The sequence below is a fragment of the Phyllostomus discolor genome, chromosome 2 (genome assembly GCF_004126475.2).
Source record: "Phyllostomus discolor isolate MPI-MPIP mPhyDis1 chromosome 2, mPhyDis1.pri.v3, whole genome shotgun sequence".
NCBI classification, from domain to species: Eukaryota; Metazoa; Chordata; class Mammalia; order Chiroptera; family Phyllostomidae; genus Phyllostomus; species Phyllostomus discolor.
This window is the reverse complement of record NC_040904.2, coordinates 132,969,252-132,978,369: the sequence shown is the minus strand read 5'-3', so window position 1 is coordinate 132,978,369 and position 9,118 is coordinate 132,969,252. Positions and strand designations below refer to the sequence as shown.

The following is a 9,118-nucleotide window of genomic DNA, read 5'->3' as shown; positions in this document are numbered from 1 at the left end:
AAAAGAGAAAATTTCACAATGCCTGGAGTCCTTAATGTCCTACAAATGAAGGAGAGGATGTTCTCCAATTCTTTGCAGCAGGAACCCATTTAGGTGGCACCGACCCTGACTTAGAAATGAAACAGCACATCTACAAAGGGAAAAGTGATGATGTCTACATCTTAAATCTGAGGACAACATGGCAGAAGCTTCTGCTGGCACTGGTGCCATTGATGCCATCGAAAACACCACTGATGTCAGTGTCATATTGTCCAGTGAGCTGGGCTAAAGGTTGCTGCTTCCACTGGAGCCACTCCCAAAACTGACCACTTCACTCCTGGAACCTTCACAAACGAGATCCAGGCAGCCTTTGCTCTGGGTAACACAGACTCTCCTCTGTGCAGTGTGGACATTGCCATCCTGTGCAATAATCAGGGCTCACCTGCTGGATCTGATGCCAGCAATGCGGGGGCTGGGACGTTCTGTGCATGTGCAGCACCATCTCCAGTGAGCATGTGTGGGAGGCCATGTGTGGTGCCTACTTCTACCCAGATCCTGAAGAGATTGAAAAGGAAGAGCAGGCTGCTGCTGGAAACGCTGTGACCAAAGAGAAATTTCAGGAGTAATGGACTGCTCGAGCTCCCAAGTTCACTGCTACTCAACCTGAGGTCTCAGACTGGTCTGCAGGTGTCCTGGTCCTCACCCAGCAGTTCCTTTCTGAAGACTGGAGTGCTCAGCCCTCCACGAAAGTCTGGGCTGCAGCCCACACTGCTCAGGCCATGTAGGAACCAGGTAGAACTACCACTGAGTGGTCTTAAACAGAAAAGGGGAATAAGGTTGCTGGAAAATAAACAGTTTCTTTAAAAAATAACATTCTTAAGTTACCTCTTGTAGGACATTATACATATGTATGCTTTTGGGTAATAGAGAGACAGCTGTGGTTATATTTACCTCTTATTCACTCACACGTTTAGAATTAAAAATATGCATTTATTAATTGACCATTACATGTGACCAAATGAATAACCAAAATCACACATTTTCACCATGCTAAATAAAAGCATTTAAAAATACTTTTAACTAAGTTTCTCTTTTAGGTGAATCTACAATTTCATGGGACATTTAACCTGGTTTTTGGACACATCTATATAGCTAAGATATCCACAGTTGTATTATGAGTTAAAAGCCATTCCAACTACATTCAATCAGAGTGCTGATGTTGTGGACTATATTTTCCAAAATAATGGCTATAATACTTTCTTTTTCTTAAAAAGATCTTATCTATTTATTTTTAGAGAGGGAGGTGAGAAGGAGAAAGAGAGGGAGATAAACATCAATGTGTGGTTGCCTCTCACATGCCTCCTACTGGGGACCTGGCCAGGAACCCAGGCATGTGCCCTGACTGGGAATCAAACCGGTGGCACTTGGGTTCACAGGCTTGTGCTCAATATACTGAGCTATGCCAGCCAGGGCTGGCTACAACATTTTCAATCCCACAGACACTGGCAACTTCCCAGCCAGGAGGTGGGGTCTATGTCCCCTACTTCCCTTTCTTTAAAATTTGGTCAGTCTTTATGACTGTCTCAACAAATATTTATAAAATGCAGCAGAAAAGATATTATGGGACTTCTGAGAATAAGTCATAAAAAGCAACATGGCAGTTACTTTTATTTGCTTAGTAGACTATTTTTAGATATGTTCTTCAAATATATGTTTGATTTTTTATGTTTATAGTTCAGTTTTACTTCATTTCTTGAAAATGAGTCATATAAGACACATAATATAACAAATTTGTTTGCCATCCTGTAAAGAATAGCCATCTGTAATCATTGAGGAAATCATATAAATCTTGAATTATTCTGTCTTCAACTGTGACATAAACCAGCATAACACAGGGAAAAGTTCATCAAGAATCTCAGGTTGGCTGTTACAGACCATCAATATTTTACTTCTCTAGAACGATTTTCTCATTTATTAAAAAAATGGTAGGTTATATCAAATCAGTATTTTCCACATTGTCTCACCACAAAATTCCCTAAGACATTTGTTACAATGGTCAGGGGCCCTCCTTGCGGAGGGTCAGGAGGTCTGGAAGGGTGCTCAGGAAACATTTTTAACAAGAACCTGAGCTGATGTTAAGCAAGTTTTAAAGTAATTTCTTAGTTGTGCAATTCTTTAATATAGGAAGATTTCAAATGAAGTAGAATTACCTTTAATTCTTAATTATCATCAATAATAGCCATAGGATATTAGCAATTCAAAGGAGTAACATCCAGATTATGTACTTTTGGATTCCAAATGTGTTTTGCATTATTTCATCTATTGTTGTATAGTCCTAATTAGTCTTTCTCATTGCTATATACAAAATAGTATTAACTGCAAGATCCTTATCAACCATATAGAGTTCCATCAAAAATTTTTTAAAGATACACTTTTCATATGATTCAATCATTCCACTACTCAGAGAAATGAAGGTATACATCCTTACAGAGAGTTGTACACAGATGCTCAGAACTTCCTTATCTGTAGTAGTCAAATGATAAAAACAACCCACATTTTCAATGGGTAAGTAAATAAACAAACCATTATGTATCCATACAATAGAATACTACTCAACAGTTAATAGAAACCAACTAATAATACACACAAAAACATGAATTAACCTCAAAAATAATTATATGTAGTGAAAGAAGTCAGACAAAAAAGAATATGCACTGTATGATTTCATTTATTCAAAATTTTAGCAAATGCAAAGTAATCTATAGTGATGAACACCAGAACATTTTTTTTTCCAGGGGATAGAAGGGAAAAGGGCATAGGTGAGAGAGATACAAAAATGAATGAAAACTTTTGGTGTGATGACTATGTATCATTACCATTATTAGTATGATAAATTCATGACTATAAATATAAATAACTATAAAACTTTACACATTAAATATGTCCCTTTTGTATGCTAAATATATCTCAAAAAGTTTTAGTGATAATATAAAAGTCTTGAACAATCAGCAAAAATTGTGTGAGAATTATGCAAAGAAAATTTTAAGACAAAAATGTATAGTATCTGTAGGACATTTTATTAAATTCTTAGCAGAGTTTGTATGCCTTAGTGGCAGCATGAATATTTTAGTTTCCAATTATGTTTTGTTTGATCATTTTTCACAATGGTTTATGTTAATAAGTCTATGGTCATAATACATTATAATGCATAAATAATAATGCATATTTAAAATCCAAATGTAACCAATGTTAATTTATTGCTACTGAATTATTATTGTTTGCTATCTTGCTAGCTTGTGATTTTCTAACCAGAATAATGTCAGTCACTTACTCACTATACATACTCATTTGACATGGCTTGTGATATGGGAGGGAGATGATAGCTAAGAATTAGAGAAAGTCTGAAATCAAACAAAGGAATGAAGATGTGCAACTACAACAGGGAGTGCTAAAAGCCTTACAAGAATTCTGGAAGTTACAGAAAAAAAATTACAAAAAGAATTATTTAAAAAAAATGAAAAACCCCAAATGAATTGCCTGGGGCCACTGATCACTTTCAATGGATATATATTGCATTCATATAGATCACATGTATCTGAGAGGACCAGAGATTTCTCATGGTAAGAGATTGTTTGAGGTGGCACTTGACAGCAAGATAGATTTTGAACACTAGGATTTGCTTTAGATAAAGAACACTCCAGATGAAGGGGACTATATATGTAAAACCAGAGATGACTAAAAACACCAGATGTCTATAGAAAAATTTGACTGATGAAGGTTGGCTTGAATAGCACTGTGTGAAGGCTAGCACTTGGAACATGGTTGGAAAGGTAATTTGAGATCAGATCAGGTTTTGCACACTGGTTGATGTGATTAGACTTGTTGCTAGACTTGGTAAGGTAATGGGGAGCCAACAGGGGTGTTGAGCATAATCATGTCATGATTAAGATCTGCATTTTAGGAAAGTAACGTAGCAGCAGACTGTAAAAGAGATTGAAGGGAAGAAACAACAATTCTGCTCCAAACAGTTTTTCCTCCTTTAAATGGTGACCCATGTTGCCAAAGAAAATATGCCTTCTTAAGCAGATAGCATATTTTCTCATTAGAGACATCAAGAAAGAGCAGTTAGTTATAAGAAATGGGATAGGTGGTTGAAGAGCTAGGACAAAACAGATATTTATCTGTGCTGCTGACGCAGCTTTTGGCAGAGTATACTCCCATGCCAAGATATGAACAGCAGCAGAATTGTGCAAGGTAAAAGGGGCAGGACTAAGAGCTTAGCAGACAGAAAAGACCAGGTGGGCATGATAATACAGCAGGTCCTCAAATAACATAGTTTTTATTCAATGTTATTTTGCTACAATGTTGATGAGAAAAAAAAAATTGATGCCCAGCTGATGTCACTGTCTCTGTGGAATGTGGACATTCTGCATGGGTTTTTAGGGGTACTCCAGTTTCCTCCCACATCCCAAAGATGTGCACATTCGATTCATTGTGCCTAAATTGCCAGTCTGGGTGAGGGTGGTGTGTGAGTGTACCCTGCAATGGAAGGACGTCCTGTCCAGGGCTGGTCCACATCTTGTACCCTGAGCCACTGGGGGAGACTCTGGGCACCTGCCACCCTGAACCGGAGTAAGCAGGTTGGGAAATTATCTTACTTGTCTTTTAATTACATTTCTTAAATGTCTGTATAGCTCGCCTTTATTTCTGTGTTTAATATTAATATTTGGTCATTAATTAGAAGTTTGGTGACTTTTTTGTGACAAGAAATATGCCATAGGAACTTCTCTTGTTTATGTCAATTAGCCTATGGTAAAATTGGTTTTCTTATATGTCTTTTCATATCAAGTCAATTTCCAAGAACCTACAGGATGATTTTAAGCGAGAACTTACTGTGCATCTGTGGGACTTAGGTAAAGCAGGAATCAGCATGCAAGTTCTCCAGGTTAAACCAAGCAGTGGGTCAGAGGCAGCAGTGGAGGTAGGGGAAGCTGGTGGGGCTGGGGGAAGAAAGGAACGTAAGTGTCACGTGCCGATTTCGCCCAGGTATATACTCCTACCATGACCAATCAACGTCAAGCTACCAGACTGTGATCAATGGGCTTGTAAAATGTTTGAAATGTTAACAGTCCGTCTTTTTCAGCCATTTGGGCCAGCTCCAGCACACTCCCAGTACTGCTTCAGAGTAGGCCGGGATGTGGCCTGGGGATCGTGGACTTACGCAAAGAGCCTGGGTGAGAAGTGGTCTGAATCCAGGCAAAGCATCCAGCTGACATGTATGGCATCATGAGCAAGGAAAAGCCAGCACTGTTTGAAAATCACCTGAGCCTTGGCCTCCCTCTGTTTTTTCCTTTAATCTCTGTGGAGGTAGGTCAGAAGCAGGTGGAGGCAAGTTTAAGTATCTGCCAAAGTGGAGAGCAAAGGGCCTAAGAAACGTCATATGGCAATTCTTGTCTTCTTTCTCCCGGGTAGGTGTGCTGGGTTTCTGGGTTATTAGGAGGGCCTTGCTTCTCCCTTTGATTAAACGCTTATTCTCAAACTTACAGCTTGACAGGTATAGGATATGGAAAGGGAGTCGCTGGAGGAAAGCATTTCTCCATCTGGTAGCGTTCTCTTTCTAACCAGCTTCAGGAATGAGATAAATGAAGTAATTTGCATAAAAATCTTCTGGCCTTCTCTCTCTCTCCTTGATTAATGTTCTGCCTTGCTTGAATCAATCTTCATTCCAAGTGACAATATTTTCAGATACAACACTATAATGATATTTTTGGCTTACATTCTGGAAAGGGAGGTTTCAGTGTTTAAATCTGTGAATTTATATCATTTCATTTCTAAAAGAAATTTACAACCAAAATGACATGATGACTGTAGTTTTCATCACTTACTAAATCCTTTAAAAATGGGTGTTATTAACATGCCTATTCTTTTATGAGTCTGGCCTTAGAGTATAGTTTTAGTAATAAAAGTGCCATTGGTAATTTCTGCCAATTAGTTATAATGTAACTATAAGAGAAGCCCAGATAAGCTTTTCAGAATAAAAATAAAAATAAAACAAATTTAGAAATAGTGTTTTCTGAAGATACACATTATTAGTCTTATACCGCAAAAATATCAACAATTTAAAAAACTGATATATGTGAAATTAATTACGTAAAATCATTAGAAGTTGTAGAATTGAAAGTAGTTTGTGATTGGGTTTTATGTCTCCTATGAGGGGTGAAAAAGAGATAGAAAACAAACATTTTAAATGTTAATTTAAAAAGCATCCTACCCTAGTCTACTGCCTGTTTCTTTTCTCATTCCATAACTCAGCCCTAGACTACTTCTGCTTTTTCATGCCACCAAGCCTGCCTCGACCTGACTGGAGAGTGCAGGTCCAAGCCTGTCTCTGATAACATACCTGAGCTTCTTCTCTAAAGTTATCCCTAAAGCCCTAAGGCTTCAAGCTCTCTCTTTCTTATAAAGCCTAAAGGGTCTACCAAGAGAAGTATGCATGTACTGCCCAGGTTGACAGCTTTGCTGTCCTGCTCATTAGGAATCCACAGCTGGTGATGCTATATTGTAAGCCTCTTTGTGAGCTATAGGTTTTTGTTTACCCCACCACCATACACTACCTATTTCTCCATTTCTTTTTCCTGAAAAGCACCCAGGAAATTTTTCTGGTATCCTATTTCCCCAGGTTTTGTATTAAGCCACCTCTGGAATACAAACAAGAATTATGCCACTGTCAGCCCTTTCTTGACTACTTTGTTTAGAATCACCCTCCCTCAAACCTTGAATCATGCTCCCAGCACTCTCTATCCCCTTTTCATCTTCATTTTTCTCATTAATAATCATCACTGACTAGAATGTCATATCTTCTACTTTCTGCTAGAATGTAAGTTGCAAGACATCAGGGTTTTTGTCTATTTTGTTTACTGCTGTATCCTTGGAATCTACAGCCATGCCTGGTACACAGCAGGTACTATATAATTATTGAATACATTAATAAATAAAAGAACACATAAACAGCCCTGGCTGGTGTGGCTCAGTGGATTGAGTGCTGGCCTGAGAAGCAAGGGGTTGCTGGTTCGATTCCCAGTGAGGACACATGCCTGGGTTATGGGTCAGGTCCCCAGTGAGGGGTGGGCAAAGAACAACCACACATTGATAGTTATCTCTCCCTGTATTTCTCTCTCCCTTCCTTTCTCTCTAAAAATAAATAAATCAAATCTTAAAAAAAAAAAACAAATGAACAAATTCTGGTGCATAGGGTTCAGAGCTGGCAATAGCACTCACAGCTATGGGTTCCTAGTGGCCAGCTTCACAAGAAATAAGATGAAAATAATCTTCACACAGGGCTGTTATTTATTGGAAATATATGCTTCATTCATTCATCCATTCATTTAACAACAAACATTTATTGAGAACCTTTTGTTACAAGGCATCATTCTGTATGTTAGAAGTTGGTGCATAGTTCCAGGTTAGGTTTACTAGGGTTACTAAGGTTTGGAGATGATGTGTGTCATTATAATCTACTTTATGGGTGCCTACTCAGATGTTGGCTGGAGGAAAATTTGAATGAATGCTAGAATAAGTATCCTGATATAGGTAGATGTAGAGTGGGAGGTGTGAGTGCGAGTGTCTTCAAGGATGCTGTGGTGTTGCCAAAAACAGATTTACAAAGGAGAAAACATTTATTTTATATACCAAAGAAGAGGTTGGCAGAGTTCATCTGGGTTGAGGGAACTGAATGTTTAAAAACATAGGTGAGAGAGCTTACAGGATTTTGCAGGAATTACTGGGTTATTTGTGATTAGAGATAAGGCTAGAAATGTAGGTTGGGGCAGGAAAGTATCTTAAGGATTTTAAATTTATATTCTGTAGGTTATGGAAAACCACTTAAGGTTATTGAGTGGTCAGTGACACATATATGTTTCAGAAATGAACATTTTTGGTGCAAATCTTTGGGAATGAGGAAGGAGAGAGATTTCATATAAGGATGTCTACTAGGGAGCCATGACTGGTCTAAGTGAAGATAATGAAGACTAGGGTAATAGGAAGGAGAGCAGGGAGGAAGTGATAGAATAAATAAGTATTTTGGAGGCATAATCCATAGAATTTGATGAGAAGAATAAGGTAAATGGAAGAATAAGGAATGGTGATGAAGTTTCTAATTCAGGGAACTTATTTATGTACAGTTGTATCCTTAACTGATGTAACACATGAATGGGGTAAAGGGAACAGGCTTGGTGGAAAGATAAGGAGGGAGATGCCAGTTAGCTTTTAGACATGCAATGTTTGAGGTGCCCGACATTATTGAGAAGGTGAGCTCTGATGCATGTAAAATGGGGCTATAGAGGAAGATTTGGGTGTCATTGCTGAGGTGATGGGAATTTATGAGCTTCCTCAGATAGAAGATACAGAGCAAGAATAAAAGCACTCCTAGGATGGCATCCTGAGGTATATGAATATTTAAGAGAAACTGGTAAATATGGAGAACGAATAGTCAGTTTCACCAGAACCAGAGGAGAGAGATTGGAGTGGGACTTTGCAGAAGAACAGCCAACAAAAACAAAATTTTAAAACATTTTAAAAAATGCTGCAGAGGTCAAGAGAGTGAGGTTCAACAATTAGGAGTCTGGGGTGACCTTAACTAGAGCCATTTCCATTGGGTACTGGAGGTGACAGCTGGATTGCAAGATCTGCAAGGTGAGAAAACAGAATGAATGCTGTACATTTTATATGAATGCATACCAGCACCCCTATTGCACCCTCAGCCCCACCCCATGCAACACTTCCCACGGAAACAGATTCTCAGTCACACAGGACTAATGAGTTGGATTAATTTAGTACCTTGTGTTTGTTCAAGAACTCTAATAGCATTCACGAGTGTACACAATGTGACTGCCAGCCTTTTCCTCTTTTTTTTTTGGCAACCTCAAAGATATTTTTTATACGACTGAGGAACACCACTTATTGACCAAAAATATATTTGAGGTGAGTGAGGTCCAGGAAGTCTTCATTTCTAAAATATTCAAGGACAGTCACACCTCCTGAGGCCTCCTCGATTTAAGTTTGATCGCTTCTGTGCTGGTGACAGTATCCTCTGTCACTTATTTGATGAAAAAAAAAGTTACTGAGATCATTTCATAAGCAG

General features: G+C 38.4%; 1 long non-coding RNA gene across 1 annotated transcript; it reads right to left on the bottom strand.

The window, feature by feature from the left end:
- Positions 1-265: 265 nt before the first annotated feature.
- Positions 266-4,806, bottom strand: LOC118498731. Its single transcript, XR_004901198.1, has 3 exons — positions 4,733-4,806; positions 3,320-3,322; positions 266-277 (listed from the first exon to the last, which is right to left on the bottom strand). It is a non-coding gene; the product is annotated as an uncharacterized LOC118498731 (long non-coding RNA).
- Positions 4,807-9,118: the final 4,312 nt, after the last annotated feature.